We start from the raw sequence: 15,282 nt of genomic DNA, 5'->3' as shown, positions 1-15,282 counted from the left end.
ATCCCCCACGCTTTGTTTTGTGCTTTTTTTGCTGCTGTGCATTCTGAATTCCACCAAGGTTTGGGGAATAGTGGGAACCTGCTGGATGATTTTGGGATTGCAATTGCAGCTGCTTGGACAATCGTTTCTGTGACATACATGACTGCTTCATTGATTGGCTCCTGACTGACTGTAGTGATGTCAAAGTTTGCCAGATATTGAAAGGCATTCCAGTCAGCCTGATCGATCTTCCACCGCGGTAAACTAAATGGCAGACAGGGTCTACCATTTGTTAGGGTTGTTATCACGGGGAAGTGATCGCTTCCATATGGATTTTCTTCTACCTCCCAAGTAAGTGAAGGAAGGAGAGAAGGGGAGCAGATAGAAAGATCAATGGCAGAGAATGTACGGGTAGGCATGTGGAAGAAGGTGTTTGTTCCCACATTTAGGAGGGAGAGATCATTGTCAGTGAGCATATGCTCTATGACTCGTCCCCTTCCATTGATGTCAGCACTACCCCACAGAGTGTTATGTCCATTGAAATCCCCAAGAATTAAACAAGGGGAGGGCAATTGCATGATAAGATCATCAAGGTCTTTCTGGGGGATGTCAATCCCAGGTGGCAAATAAACAGAGCAGACAGTTAATAAGAACCCCACTGTAAGGCGAATTGCTACAGCTTCAATGCTAGTTGTAAGCTGCAGAGCCTGAAATGGGATCTGGTTGCCGACGAGGATTGCGACTCCTCCGTGGGCAGACCCATCCACAATTCTATCCTTACGAATGATGGTAATGTTATTCATGGTGGGGTCATCATTTGCCTTTAAATAAGTCTCCTGTACGCAAAAGCAAACTGGTTTGTGCTTTTGCAGGAGTGCCTTGATGTCGTCAGTATTTTGCCGGAATCCACGACAATTCCACTGTAGGAATTTAGCCATTATTTGGACTTGGTGGGTCCATCAGGCGGCTTCCGAGGTGCTGAGGGCTTAATTTTGTCAGTCTTGGATTTATCTTTCCTGGGGAAGTATGGACGCTGTCCTGTGTCCATTTCTTCCTCGGCAAAGAGTTCCAAAACTGACTCATCATGTACCTCCTTCTGCTCGACATCCATGTTTTCCTGGGTACTAGGTGTTACTTCCCCTTTCTTATTCCTTTCTTTTGCTTTTGTTACTTGTGGAGCATTAGGAGGTATCGATATAGGAGTGGCAGCTGATTGGTCCTTTTGTGCAGGTTTTTGGGAGCTTAAAAGATAACGTGCAATGGGAGTAAATGATTCTTTTGGAGGGACAGACATGTCCGTCTGAGTCCCAATCGAACAACTCCCTGCTACCTTCTGGGCGTAGGTAGGTTTTTTGATGTTAAGAGGTTTCACTGCTTTTCTTGCCTCCTGGTACGATATGTTTAGCTCTGCCTTCAGCCGTTGAATTTCTTTTTCTTCTTTCCACCTCTGGCATGCTCTTGAATAGGCCGGATGTTCTCCCTCACAGTTAATGCAGGTGGGTTTAGTGGCTGAGCATGCTGTTGTTTCGTGGTCCTTTGCACCGCACCGGGCGCATGCAAGGACTCCACGGCAGGCCATTTGAGAATGTCCATACTTCTGACATTTAAAACACCGTAAAGGGTTCGGAATGTATGGACGTACTGGACAGTTGATGTATCCAGCTTTAATCTCATCAGGAGGTTTGGGAGAGTTAAAAGTCAGGATAACACTCCTGGTTTTAACAATTTTCCCATCCCTTCGCGCAGTGATTCTCTTGACGGCAGTAACTCCCTGTGGTTGTAATTCGGAGCAGATTTCCTCCTCGGTGACGTCGAGAAGGTCCCACTCCGAAATGACACCTCTCGATGAATTTAGTGTTCTGTGTGGTGTCACTGTTATGGGTATACCTCCGATTGATGTTACTCGGAGTAGATGTTCAGACTGCCCGTCATTTTTTGTTTCAATCAAGAGGTCCCCAGAACGGAGCCTCTTAACTGACTTGGGTGTACCTGCTAACCCATCCAACCCTTTTTGTATAAAAAAGGGCGACATTTTACCAATCGGTGTTTCATTGGTGGAATGCATTATTAAGAACCTTGGGACAGGCCCTGATGGTAGTTCGGTTCGCTGCCTCTTTGTAGCAATAATGCTATCTGCCTCTCCGTCGTTATTTTCAGATAGGGACCGGGTTGGGGCCCCTGAAGGAATACGTTTATCAGGATTCATGGAGTTTTTTTAATTGTTCAGTGCCCGGGCTCCCCACCCACCACGGAGCCCAAAGGGACGCCCACTACCCGGCATGCAATAAATGCGCTCGGGAGTGGGACGCCAGGGCTACCCAGACACTATACCCGCACCGCCGCCAGCCTGAATCCTGTCCCTCGGACCATGAGGGTAGGGGCGTGGCATTGACACGGTTGACCCTCGCAGGCGAACCTACTAGCCGATTGATCCTAGCCGGGCCTTCCAGGACCACCCGTCTTGTCGAAGCAGGGGCCAAAGTGGTGTATTGAAGCTGGGCCCCTCAACCACCAGGATCCCCCTTTCCGAATTTCCACGGGTCGCAGCGCACGGCAAACACGCCGGATTCCATTGATGTAAGCCCGGAACCTAGGCTGTGGGCGTTGGATCCCAGTGATGCTAGTCTGGAAGTCCAGCAGCGTCACTGGGAGGTCCCCTCACCACGTACAGGTGCCCACGTCGAGGGGCGCACAGAGAGAAATGCATTTTTGCCACAGAAGGGCATTGAAGTGACAGTATCGATTCAATGTACATAAAATGTAGTTCGTAGTCTAGTCCGTCTTATATGTCTTTTATATTCCTCAGAGCTCCCCCCGCCCATTTCCATGAAGGGTTGCGCTGGTTTTATGTCTTCATATATACTGACCAGTTGAATATTCCATCACTGCATTATTCCTTGTAGGAGGAATCGTGCAAGTTTATTCTCATGGGGTTGATTTCTGTGAAGGTTTATCCACAAGGATCATAGAGGTATATCCAGATGGGATGATATGGGATGCCATCTACATCCTTCCATTTTCGGAATGAGAAATGAAACGAAAGAGAGGGCGAACAGCACAAGTAGAAAAGTTTTTCAGCAGTCTATTTTAGTTATTTAATCATTGTCTTTTTTTTATAAACACCACGCAGTCTTTGTTTGCAGAAAGAAGAGTAGATGGAAGTTAGTGATGATGCTGCTGCTAATATTAGAAGTAGAAAGATTGACGATGATGGAGCACCATTATTCATATTAGACGCTGGCTGGAGGAGAGTGCGTAGAAGGGATAATTCACACGGACACTGCAGCTGCGCAAACAGACGCGATGCACTCCGAAGCGTATTTAAGTGTTTTCCTTGACCTCTTGCAGTCAAATGTATTCAAGTTACATAAAGAAAAGATGAAAAGTGTACACACAGACACACAACAAATGGACCGGTTTCTTTAACGACATTGGACCACAAATATTGAGGCTTAAAACACATAACATTCTTTGGTGCAGCTTAAAGTTGTAAGTTGAGTTGATGCAGTCAATATTGACCCTTCCAGTAATAACCGGAGTCATAACGTGACTAATGATCTGTCGGCTGAAACAACCCTTCTTCCCACTTTCAAGTAAAATTTTATAATCACGTATAGAGTGCTGCCATCTGTTGTTAATTTGAAGAGCTCAATATATTAGATTATACTTTTAATGTATTACAAAATTAAATGATCAAAAAGAGGTATTCACTGTTATTTTATCTATGGAATGAACTGAAGATTGGACAGTTCTTTTTTCCTTCAAAATATGTATATACCTTCGCTGGATATCTGTTAATAAACACCTAAAACCAGATGAATAAATTGATCAGATTTTATCTGATCTGACTGAGTGTACAAGGCGCAGTCAGAGCCTTGTAAATTCAGGAATAAAATGGCGAAACATAGATTAGGTGTTATTAAAATTTGAACAGTCCATTAAAATAATCCCAAAGTGGCTAGGGATCCAGCAGATGCCGATGTCAAATTCAAGTTCATAAAGAGAATGTATTATCCACTGAAAACAAGACAATATTGTTGAATACCTCTTACCATTGAACACTCTTACCACGGCCAGAGTAGGCAAATCTTATCTGTCCCTGAGGAGTTTAGCAGAGTTACAATGACTTTAGTTTAGAGATGGCTTCCATGTTCTTCGGTCGAGACCACCAAAAAGGATCCCTCTGAAAATAGTAAATGCTTTTTGGAGAATTATGCTCAACTAGCGAGCAGGCAGGATTCAATCTTAAGAAAATTGATCTGCTGAGTTTTGGGGATGAAAACCAGACGAAAGAACCAATCAGTTCAACTGGAAAAACACACTGGGTGACGATTTTGTATTTAGGGGTGTTCATTTTATTCTGGACAGGCGCTGTACAATTTTAAAATATGAGATGGAGTGGAACAAAGACTATTGAAATATTTACCTCCGATTCATCCAGCGCAGTTTTATTTTCCGCCGAAATCCCAAACGGTTTTCATAGTTGGATTTTCAAACATTCTCTGTCGCATTTTATCAGAATTATCCCGAAATGATAAATTGGGTCTCGTATCTCATTTCCCTTTATCTTTCAGTCTTGAATAGTTGCGCTGTTGAAGCTTACATATTCCATACTCGAGGGAATCGGCTTGCATGGTAATGCAGAAATCCGTATTTTTCTTAACGGGGAAATGGAGTTTGTTTTTAAAAGCGGAAATGCGTTGGATTTAAGTTTGGAAATACCCTTCACTACACTTTACTTTAATAGGGATGACATATGAAAAAAAAGGGCCCACGTACGTCAATAACCTGTAGTCTAACCCCAATTCTGAGCTGAATAATTTGTACTACGCGTATATATGTTTTTTAATCTAACGAGACAACAGAAAAGAGTTTTCCATGGACCACGAATTTCTTACAAAATAAATAATCAGTTTAAAATCGCTAATCGATTTGCTTCAAGCATTTTGTTTAATGATTTTCACCGCCTCAACAAGTGAAATTGTCCGTGGATTTTGTCCAGTTTCACCATAAACTAGATGACGATTTTGTGTTCCATCAATTCATCGTTCTATTTTCAGAAAGCAAATGATCGCTGGTAATAAATGCGCATTCAGGAATTTCCTTTTCTCAAGATTACGAAAGGTATTCGTCTCTTGTTTGATAACTTTGCAATGTGCAGTCGATAGAAAATTAAGACATTTCTTCAACTACAAGCGTGGAGTTTCTTTAGTATTTTATCTACTTGCTTCTCTTACTTTGGATATTTCTCTCCAGACAAGATTATTGGTTGATATTATTTGTCCTCTCGTACAGTTTATGCATCGGATTCCCAGCGCTGCAGTACTTTTATAGGCTCGAAGAAATCATTGGTAACGACTTACGCTTGAGCAAACTCGCCAATTCCGCCCGTTCGGTGTCGAACATAATTACCCTCATCTCAGCAGGTGATAAGACATCAATAGACAGACGACATCCCAGTTATAATTTAACAGCCACGCGATAGCGACTGCTTGCAGCCCCTCAGACTATAACGGCGCTGGGAGATCTTAGCGAGAAAGTTGTTATTTGATGAAAATTAAAGGTTTGGTGTCCGCTAAGGGACGTTGAAAATTGAGCTCACAGAATTTCCGCCTGTCCCAAGTGCTTTTCACTGGTGCATGAAGGCAATGAATTTCAGATAATTAAGGTATTTATAAAGTTATTGCTCTGGGCATGATCCTAGAGGGTTGGGTTGTTCGGGCAGAAACGTATTCAGCAATAAAGCCCAGAAACAAAAATAAGATCCGAAGATTACTAAGTTTTATTAGGCGGATGGAGGAAGAAAGCAGGAAATATTTGGAATTCTTCGTCTATTAATACGTTTCCTTATGTTATGGAAAATGCATTGCTTATTATTGTTCATAACACTCGATTTTCCTTACATCATCTATCTTTCTTCTTTGCGATAAAAAGAGAAGCTAGACTGTGCGCTTACCATCAGGTATACGATAGTAAGAAAAGGTTCTTAAAATACCAGTTATGGGAGCTTACCTTATGGTAAACATGTTCAGCCTATTTTATAGATTGTTTTTCAGCCCATGATTCAAAACATTTTGACCTTATGTATGCTCTGTAACTCTACACATCCAAATCAACACCATAATATTATTTAAGATAGACAAAAATTTACAATAAATCATGAATACAGTCGTTAATGAATAAAATCGTTAAATATCAATGATGACAACATTTAATTATTGTTAACTCAATAACCCTATGACCCACATAATATGCCATTTACAGAGTCAAGGTACGCTAGTCTGAAAATAAACTTTTCTAACATCTCCCCTAAAATACAGTTGGGTTACCTTTACCAATTAATTCTTTTTCCCCTTTAAAATCAAGCTAGGAAAAATGTTAAATAAATAGGAATGAATGTTTTCAAGGTTACGAAAGGTCGAAGGAATGTTTTCAAGGCTAAGAAAGGTCCAAGGTCCAAGGAATGTTTTCAAGATTAAGAACGGTCCAAGGAATGTTTTCAAGATTAAGAAAAGTCCAAGGAATGTTTTTAAGGCTAAGAAAGGTCCAAGGAATGTTTTCAAGGTTAAGAAAGCTACAGTGAATAGAATTTTCTCTTGAGATTTTAGTTGATCCAGGTCACCTCCCCACATCTTAAATACTTATCAGATTAAGCGGACGTGAAACAGAAATTTATGGATAGCACTTCTGGATCGGGTTGTGTATGACAAAGAATCGAATTTGGAAAAAGGACGCCTCTAATTTTAATTTTAGAAATCAGTTTACCTTGGTAAGTCTCTACATAGAGAATAATATAACGAATGAACTGGTGCACTATGATCTCCGTTGTCAGTGCGCTAATAAACACTAAAACAGCAACAACAACCTTAGTAATTGAGAACAACGAAGCAATGTCTGAAGAAGTCCACTGAATGAAGAAGCGGTTGAAAATACAATTATTTTCTCTATGTGAAAAAAATAAGGAAAAACGAATAAGGAAAACAAAAAACGTATATATATTTCATGCATGCACGCGCGCACGTTTTTGGATTAAGATAAAATGGGTGGCGACATCTCGCGGCGTAAAAGATTATTTTATCTTTGCCCATTTACTGGCATTTTTAAAATTTCCTCTATTCTTATGAGATTAAGAGAGAATGTGTTGTTGACACGGTGCTTGCAGCATCCGGTTTAAGCATCAATCACTGTTCACCTTCCAGAAAACACATTTTTATCTTCTTCCTTTTAAGAGTACCGTTATCGGGTTAAAGCCGTTCCATCATTCGTCATTGTCATCCTATGAAAGTTTTCCACAGAGTACAAAACGAATGATTTAACACCAAACAAATCCACGTATCTTGGATGGCTGAGAAATGCTTCAGAGATTTTCCCAAAAACAAATCCACGTTGCCAAAACGTTGCTGCTGTAAGTTAAACTTTAACAAAAAATCACGTTATCCGATGCATAATTGTTTTTGGAGCTTCATCTAAGGGTGTAATCATCCTTATGAGACACGACTCACTTTTCGTATAGTAGAAGTAGGATTTAGAAACATCAGCGACTAAAGCCATATTACTCCGTGTATAATGTCTGTAAACTGCGTCTTCTGTGGTTGATTTTCTGTTTTCTGGACGAAAAATCCGAGTTTCCGGGAGAAAAAATTATGCTACTCTCGCCTGAAACCGATTAACTCGGTCACGTTGTGAAAAATGTCCGTAAGAATTCCTCCTCATCGACCAGGTTCGAACTCTGGTCTTTTCCACCCAGGGTGGGGGAGGAGTGTGATCTTACAAACTGTGTTACCCACCAAGGATCACTTCTATTACTGAAGTATCAAAATAGTAATCCATCATCGATAAATTTATGGTCATGCGTGTACCAGATATCTTTCTTTATAGCCCGGTTGAAAATCTGAGTAGTTTTTTATTTCCATAGTTCGTCGACCAGAGAATAAGAAGTTGGAGAAGTTTGACTTCTGGGAGGGCGTACTGGTGGAACATCGTTGAGAAGGTTAAGACCCACTCTGGGTTACAACGCCAGAAGAAGAAGTTCGTCGATTACATGGACTGTCCTGCGAAATATTTATCGATTTGGAGAGAGATTAGACTTCGAACGAACAGCTTAAAATTTTTGGTTGGCGAATAAGCGAGATCTGTTTACAATTTTCGAAAGAGGTTGGATGATTAGAAAACCATCGGTTCAATAATAGAGAGCAGAGAAACGACATCGTGAGGCTGTAAACTCGAAATGACACAGGAAATTAATTTAGATTTAAATAGTGGATAATGCGCAGTACACAAGTTGCACTAATAAGGCAGATGAATATATTCATTAATAAATATTGGATATCGTAGCTCGCTTATTCGATTATCATTGCAGTAATGGAACTGAAGCTTAGATAACTGGCTCTCATTTCCATGTTAATTAAAATGGTTGGTGTTATTGGAAAGTGTTTACAATTCAATATGCGCAGCAATTCTCTCTAAATCATTTATACGTATAATTTCGATTTCTTTTTGGAATCAAACATGTCACAGTTAAGTTTGAACATAAAGAAAGGCCCAGGGTTAATGAAAAATGAATTTTCTTAAGTAATTAATTATCGTATGGAAGATGAAACTCGTGAGAGATTGCAAACCTGAAAAACGATCTTTGCTATTAAGCTGGATAACAGTAGAGAAGATATGATTATTGGGCTCTTGTTACACGAGTCAGTGTTGGCTTTTAAAACTAACGATGCATATAAACAGATTGAATTTCCACGTACGGGCTCAGAAGGTCTGTCGCAATTAATCATCATATTACCAATCAGTTCACGAACTGGTAAATAGGTTCTCCGAAATTTCGCTAATTCTAAGCTCAGTTCTGATCGAATTGCCGAAGAAAAAAAACATACAGCACTTAGCAAATTATGGTAATTGATTGCAGGGACACGTCTCTGAAGGAGCTTCAGTTGTTTTCAACGTGGAAAATTGATTTTGCGTAAACGATGTCAGCAGCTGCTTTTTTTCCCATCAAGTAATTGTTGATAACTATTTAATTAATAAAAATTATGATTGAAATTAGTTAGAGAAGCAAATTGATAAATTAAATGAGTTCTATTAAACCCACGAGAATTTATATTAAGCGTTAACACGCGAGATTGCTTAGTCATGCTGGATTAGAGAAAATAACCATAACGAGCAATCCATTTAATCGAATAAATTTAGGATTTGTGCCATTTTAGAATAATGGTCAACCTAACCAAGGCCACAAGGCGTCAATATAATGTATTTGTTCTATGATTTGTTTTTGGGGATGGAAAACCACATAACGTTGGCCCAGACTGACTAACTCGGTCACTGTGTGGAATATAGCGATCGAACCTGCTGCGGTACACGCGAGGGTCCCTTTAAAATTGGTGGTCTCATGCATGAAATGGCAGAGGTATTCTTTGTTTACTTAGAGGGGGAAAGGGTCCTTTTCTAGTTATGACGCGCTCTCTTGGCTGGTTTCTTCATTACCTGCGTTTGCTCTGTGTATTGGGGGTTGTGCTCACTGTGTGCGGAAGAAATAATAATGATGATCCTCTAATGCATTCCACGCGGGGAACACGGTGGGAAAACAACAAAATAATGTAGTTTCGGAAAAGCAATCAACTGTTTAGAGATACACCTGAGATTACAAAAGAAATCATGAACAAACACAGTAACCCAGATTATATTAGAAAAGTGTGGAGGGAAAACTTAGCTACAATAAAGGTGCGTATAATATTAGCAAGGAGAAAATTAAACGAACAAAAACTTCTCGTAAACTCGGAAGAAACTAAAGAATAAACGCAGCAAAATTTTTGGGAACTTCCATTCAACAATCTTAATTTTCAAAAAATTTAACTTTTCTTGTTTTAAAACTTACCGAGCTCTTTCTCCATGCCAATTTCCGTCGATGTGATCATGATGATGGTATCTAACGCTAATTTTGTTTAATGTCTAGGAGTGATCAACGACCTCCCGACCAGAGGTAACAATCAACTAGATCTCATCCTTGCCTCCTTTCTTTGCACACCTGATTACATGCCAGAGACTTATTTTAATTCGGACTACGAGCCAATTATTGTTCTTTTACAGATACCTGCTCCAAACTTCAATGTTGTGAATTCAACTAACACCAGAGTAATAGTTATTCTCAGATTTTTGAGCATTGCTGAATGTGTTGAGGCTGCCTCTGCCATCCCGTGGTCAGTCCTAGAAAACTGTGATCTTGAAATTGCAGTGAATCTGCTTACTAATTGACTTAAGACGATTGTGACATTTGCAGCATCAAAGAGAATTTCTATTATGCCTCGGTCCACAGCCTGGTGGACTCCCCATCTTAATATGAGCTTCAGATTAAAACGGCAATTGCACAAAATGTGGAAGCAGTCGCAAAGTGTTCAAGACAGGATAGCCTACTATAGAGCCCGTGCAACATTCAACAAGCTGAAATCTCAAGCAATTAAGAATTGTATGGACACCACTCTTTGTAGAGGAAAAACCCCCTACTTTGAACGGCCTTCTGATTTCCCCCTAAAACTTGAACCTGACCAGTGGCTAGACTTTATATCTAGGTTTGCCTCGAACTCGGAACAATGTGCTGATCTTGAGACACCAACAACTGAAATCTCACCTGACACGCTATCTGCAGTATCAATCTCCAGGGAACAGCTTATTGCTGCCATAAATTATACACCGGCTTCTGCTAAGGCAGGTGCAGATGAAATACCCCAATTCATTATTAAATGTCTTAGCCCATACATTTTGGATCCCCTTCTCACTATTTTTAATGCTATTTTGTCAAGTCATTTCTTTCCCCAGAAGTGGAACATCTACCTTGTGAAGCCTATACCAAAAATTCAATCTCCTACTCTTAAGCATTGCCGGCTAATCTCCAACGCCTCAAGTCTTCTAAAACTCCTAGAGAACTTACTTCTCCCCATTCTAACTAAACAACTTCTTCGATCAGCCTCATCAAATCCACTACTCTCTTCCTCATAGATCCACTGTGATTAATCTCTTAGCCACCAGCAGCTCTATCCTCTCTGCGTTTGAATCTCGTGCAGAGCTTGCAGTCACCTATGTAGACCTCGAAGCAGCTTACGACTCATTAAACGTTCCTGCAATGCTGAAGCTACTTTCAGAGCATTATCAAATCAAGGGAGACACTCTACAGTTCCTCACTTCACTCCTTCAAAATAGAATAATCCGGCTTACTGTCCACGGCCAAACATACGAGCGATGTGTTTCTTCAGGCGTGCCACAAGGTGGTGTCTTATCTGGGCTCTTGTTTACAGCGCTTATCTCGCCGCTTGTTGAGTCCAGGCAGGATACTCTATGTTATGCTGATGATATGAAACTCCTCACACTGATTTCTCCACATGATGATCTTCTCATCATAACAGCATCAATTAACAATATACTCGTGGAATTTGCAAACTACCTCAACCAGTTTGGACTAAAAATAAATCCAGAAAAGTCTGAATTTATGATATTCTCATTAAACAAGACGCCTTTCTGTATTCAGCCAACACTATGCAATTCTGCTATTCCCATCATCAAGAAACATACTGATCTGGGGGTTGTTTTTGATCCTAAGCTCTGCTTTGGATCAAAAGCTACATGGAAAAGCTACTCAGGAAGTTCGACTCCGATTGATGGTCAAACAGCATTTGCATAATATTAATGAAGTAACGACCACCAGAAGATATATAAAAAGCACAGTGTACTCTCCGCTTCTATATGCTGTAGAAGTATGGGCATCTGCTGCCCCTAGCACAATTCGACCACTCTTTTCTACTGAGTTTTGGCTCTTAAAATGGGCCATAAACAAACAAACTTCCTCTACAGTTAAGGACCACTGAAATGGCCAGTTTGGTAAAAATTCACAGGCTTCCCACTCTGATTAGGGTGAAATGCCTTACCCCAACTGTAAAAATGATCACTGGAAAGATCTCGGTACCATCCTTCTGGGACCTGTGCTCTTGAAGAGTTCCTCAGCCCTCCCTCAGAGCGACTCCATCTCTATGCCCACACCGCAGCAGTCTCCACCCATCCGATAGGTTTCTGCCATTTTAGCTACTTTCATGTGCACAGTCTTTGGATGCTGACCTTAATAAGTTTTCTTGTGATAAGGAGTACAGACGCCGCATCCTTAAATTGTACTTCCCTGTCCCTGATTCTTCTCCTTGAAGCTCGCCTTAACGCCGCAATCCAGCAATGCGACATGAAGATGGCTTACCAACCAACCTTGCAGTTTTCCACCTATATATTCTTTGTACATTGTGATGTTTATAATTGTATTATGCTTTGAGTGTTGAGCTGTATTTAATTTTATTCGTTCACATATGTATTTTTATATTTAATTTATTAATTTCTCTTTCTTACATATTGTTGTTGTTGTTGTTGTTGAAGTGGGGTTTATTGGCGCAAGGGCTGCTATGGCCAAAATGCGCCTATAACTTAAGATTGTTGGTCTATATGTGAAAGGAATTGTTCTAGAAATGACTGTATACGTTTATCATTTTTAAGTATTTAAACAGTTCTGATAGATTGGCGTCATCTCCAAGTATATTATCTAGTTGCAAGGGTTTTTGTGAGTTGATTAAAGATCTGAAACATTCAATTCTAGCTGAACCATAGTGTGCACATTCAATAATGATATGTTTCACTGTAAGAATAGAACTACAGTGCGAGCAGAGAGGAGGCTCTTCTCCTAGCAGTAAAAAAAGGTGCGTTAGGTGCGTATGACCAATTCGTGCTCTTGCAAGGACGACCTCTTCGTGCCTGGTTAATCGGGAACTAGACCTCCATAGCTGTGGGTTTTGTTTTATTTCAAGAAGTTTGTTTGATATCTGATTATGCCACTTTTCAGACCACATCTCTGTACATATCCTCCATATGATTGGCTTGTAATCAGAAAAAGGAACTGGGATGGGATCAGAGCAAGCAGGGTGTTTTGCTGCTTCGTCTGCACGCTCGTTTCCTGGAATTCCGACGTGGCTGGGTATCCAGCAGAGAGTGACAGTCAGCTTATTTTTATTGAGGTGATATAACTGTGATCTGATTTGTGTGAGAAGTGGATGGGAAATTTGTCGATTTTCCTGTAGGGCATTCATTGCACTTAAACAGTCTGTGTATATTATGACCTGGATATTTAAAAGATCATTAAGGAGATTTAGAGCCATTTTGATTGCATATAATTCGGCAGTAAATACACTGCATTCACACGGTAATTGTACAGAAACAGTGGATGTAGGACTGATTGCTGCAGCTCCCACGGATATATCAGTCTTGGATCCGTCTGTGTATATATGAAGACTGTGAGCATTGGTCAATGCATGGTCCGCATGTAACTGTCTAAGATTGTGATTTGATAGGGAGTGTTTTCCCCACTGTAGAAAATAGTTGTCGCAAAGAGGTATATACATTGTCCATGGTGCTTGTAATACATCTGCAGCTTGAGAGATGTTTCCGAGACAGATGTTCCAATTTTTGGTTAGCTCTTGTAGCCGGATACCAGCAGGTTTGTTTTCATTGGGTTTATTTTTATACAAATTTTCCCACTGAGGTTCAAACAGATATGTCCAGATGGGGTGAGAAGGGAGGCTACGTAGTTTGGCTGCATAGTTAAGGAGCAATACTTTTCTCCTAAGATGTAGTGGTGGTTCATTGGCGTCTATATACAAACTTTGCACTGGGGAGGTCTTAAAGGCTCCTAAAGCAATTCTCAGAGCACTATGCTGGACTGGATTGAGCCGGGCTAGTACTGTCTTACGCGCAGAGTCATAGACTGGGGCTCCATAATCTAGTCGAGATCTTATTAAAGTACGATATAAGTGTAAGAGTGTGAAGCGATCGGCTCCCCATGTCATAGAAGAGATAACTTTGAGAATATTCATCTTTCTCATGCACTGAGTTCTCATTTGCATTATATGTGCCTGAAAGGTAAGTTTAGTGTCCAGTACTAAACCCAAGAACCGGATATTGTTGCTAAGTGGTATTAGTTGAGCTCCTAACCTTAGCTCAGGATCTGGATGAAGCTGTCGCTTTTTACAAAAGTGAATAGCAGTGGTTTTTGTTCTGGATAGGCGATAGCCATTGTGGGATGCCCATGACTCTATTTTGTTTATTGAGAGTTGCAGTTGGCGTTCAATGGAGCACATATTTAGTGAATGACAGGATATAGTAAGGTCGTCTGCGTAAAGATAAGTGTCGACACTACGCGGAATATTATCTGTTGCATTGTTCAGCATAACTGCAAAGAGTGTTGCACTAAGAACTGATCCTTGTGGGACCCCTTCTTCCTGAACAACCTTTTGGGATAGTGTATTGCAATAACGCACCTGAAATGTTCTATTTTGGAGAAAGCTCTGTATGATTAGTGGTAGCTGGCCCCGAAGTCCTGTGGCATAGAGATTTTGAAGTATGCCATAACGCCAGGTTGTATCAAAGGCTTTTTCAATGTCCAGGCAGACCATGACGAGATGTTCTCTACGGATGAAAGCATTCCGTATGTTGGATTCTGCCTTGATCATAAGATCTAGAGTTGATCGATTTTTCCTAAAGCCATATTGATTTTTGTCCATTACCGAATAAGATTCTAGAAACCAGACTAATCGAGCATGAATCATTTTTTCCATTATCTTACCAAGGCAACTGCTGAGACATATTGGCCGATAGTTTTGTGGTTCTGACTGATCCTTTCCAGGTTTAGGAAAGGCTAGGACAATTGAGTGGCGCCAAGAAAGAGGGAAGTAACCTTCTGAGAATAGCCGGTTGAAATATGCCAGTAGTGAATTCACAGCTTGATTGTTTAGATGTTTAAGCATCACGTAGTATATTCCATCAGGCCCTGGTGCAGTATTCGCTGATCGGTTTAGGGAGCTCTCTAGTTCCAGTAATGTAAAAGGTCTGTTATATGAGAGAGATGCCGTTGTATGAAAGTTCAGTTTATTCTTTTCTGCGTTGGCTTTATGCTGTTTGAAGGCAGGCTCGTATGCTGCCGTGGCTGATATTTGAGAAAAGCATTCTGCCAGGACATTTGCAATGTCCACTGAAGAAGAAAACTCTTTACCCTTCCAACTTAGAATAGGCGTTTTTTCTGGGAGGTATTTTCCATTTAGTTTCTTTATTTTATTCCATATTTTTCTACTTTCAGTATTTTTAGTGATGGTAGAAGCAAACCGGATCCAAGAGTCTTTTTTTGCTTTTTTCTGCACGTAACGTGCCTTGGCTTTGAGTTTCTTAAAATTAATTAGGTTCTCGGTTGTTGGATGCTTGCGAAAGAGATTCCATGCCTTATTCCGTTCT

The sequence above is a fragment of the Mastigoproctus giganteus genome, chromosome 1, assembly GCF_048544385.1.
Source record: "Mastigoproctus giganteus isolate SK-2022 chromosome 1, ASM4854438v1, whole genome shotgun sequence".
Lineage (NCBI taxonomy): Eukaryota > Metazoa > Arthropoda > Arachnida > Uropygi > Thelyphonidae > Mastigoproctus > Mastigoproctus giganteus.
The sequence above is the reverse complement of the archived record's forward strand: the minus strand, read 5'-3'. Positions refer to the sequence as shown.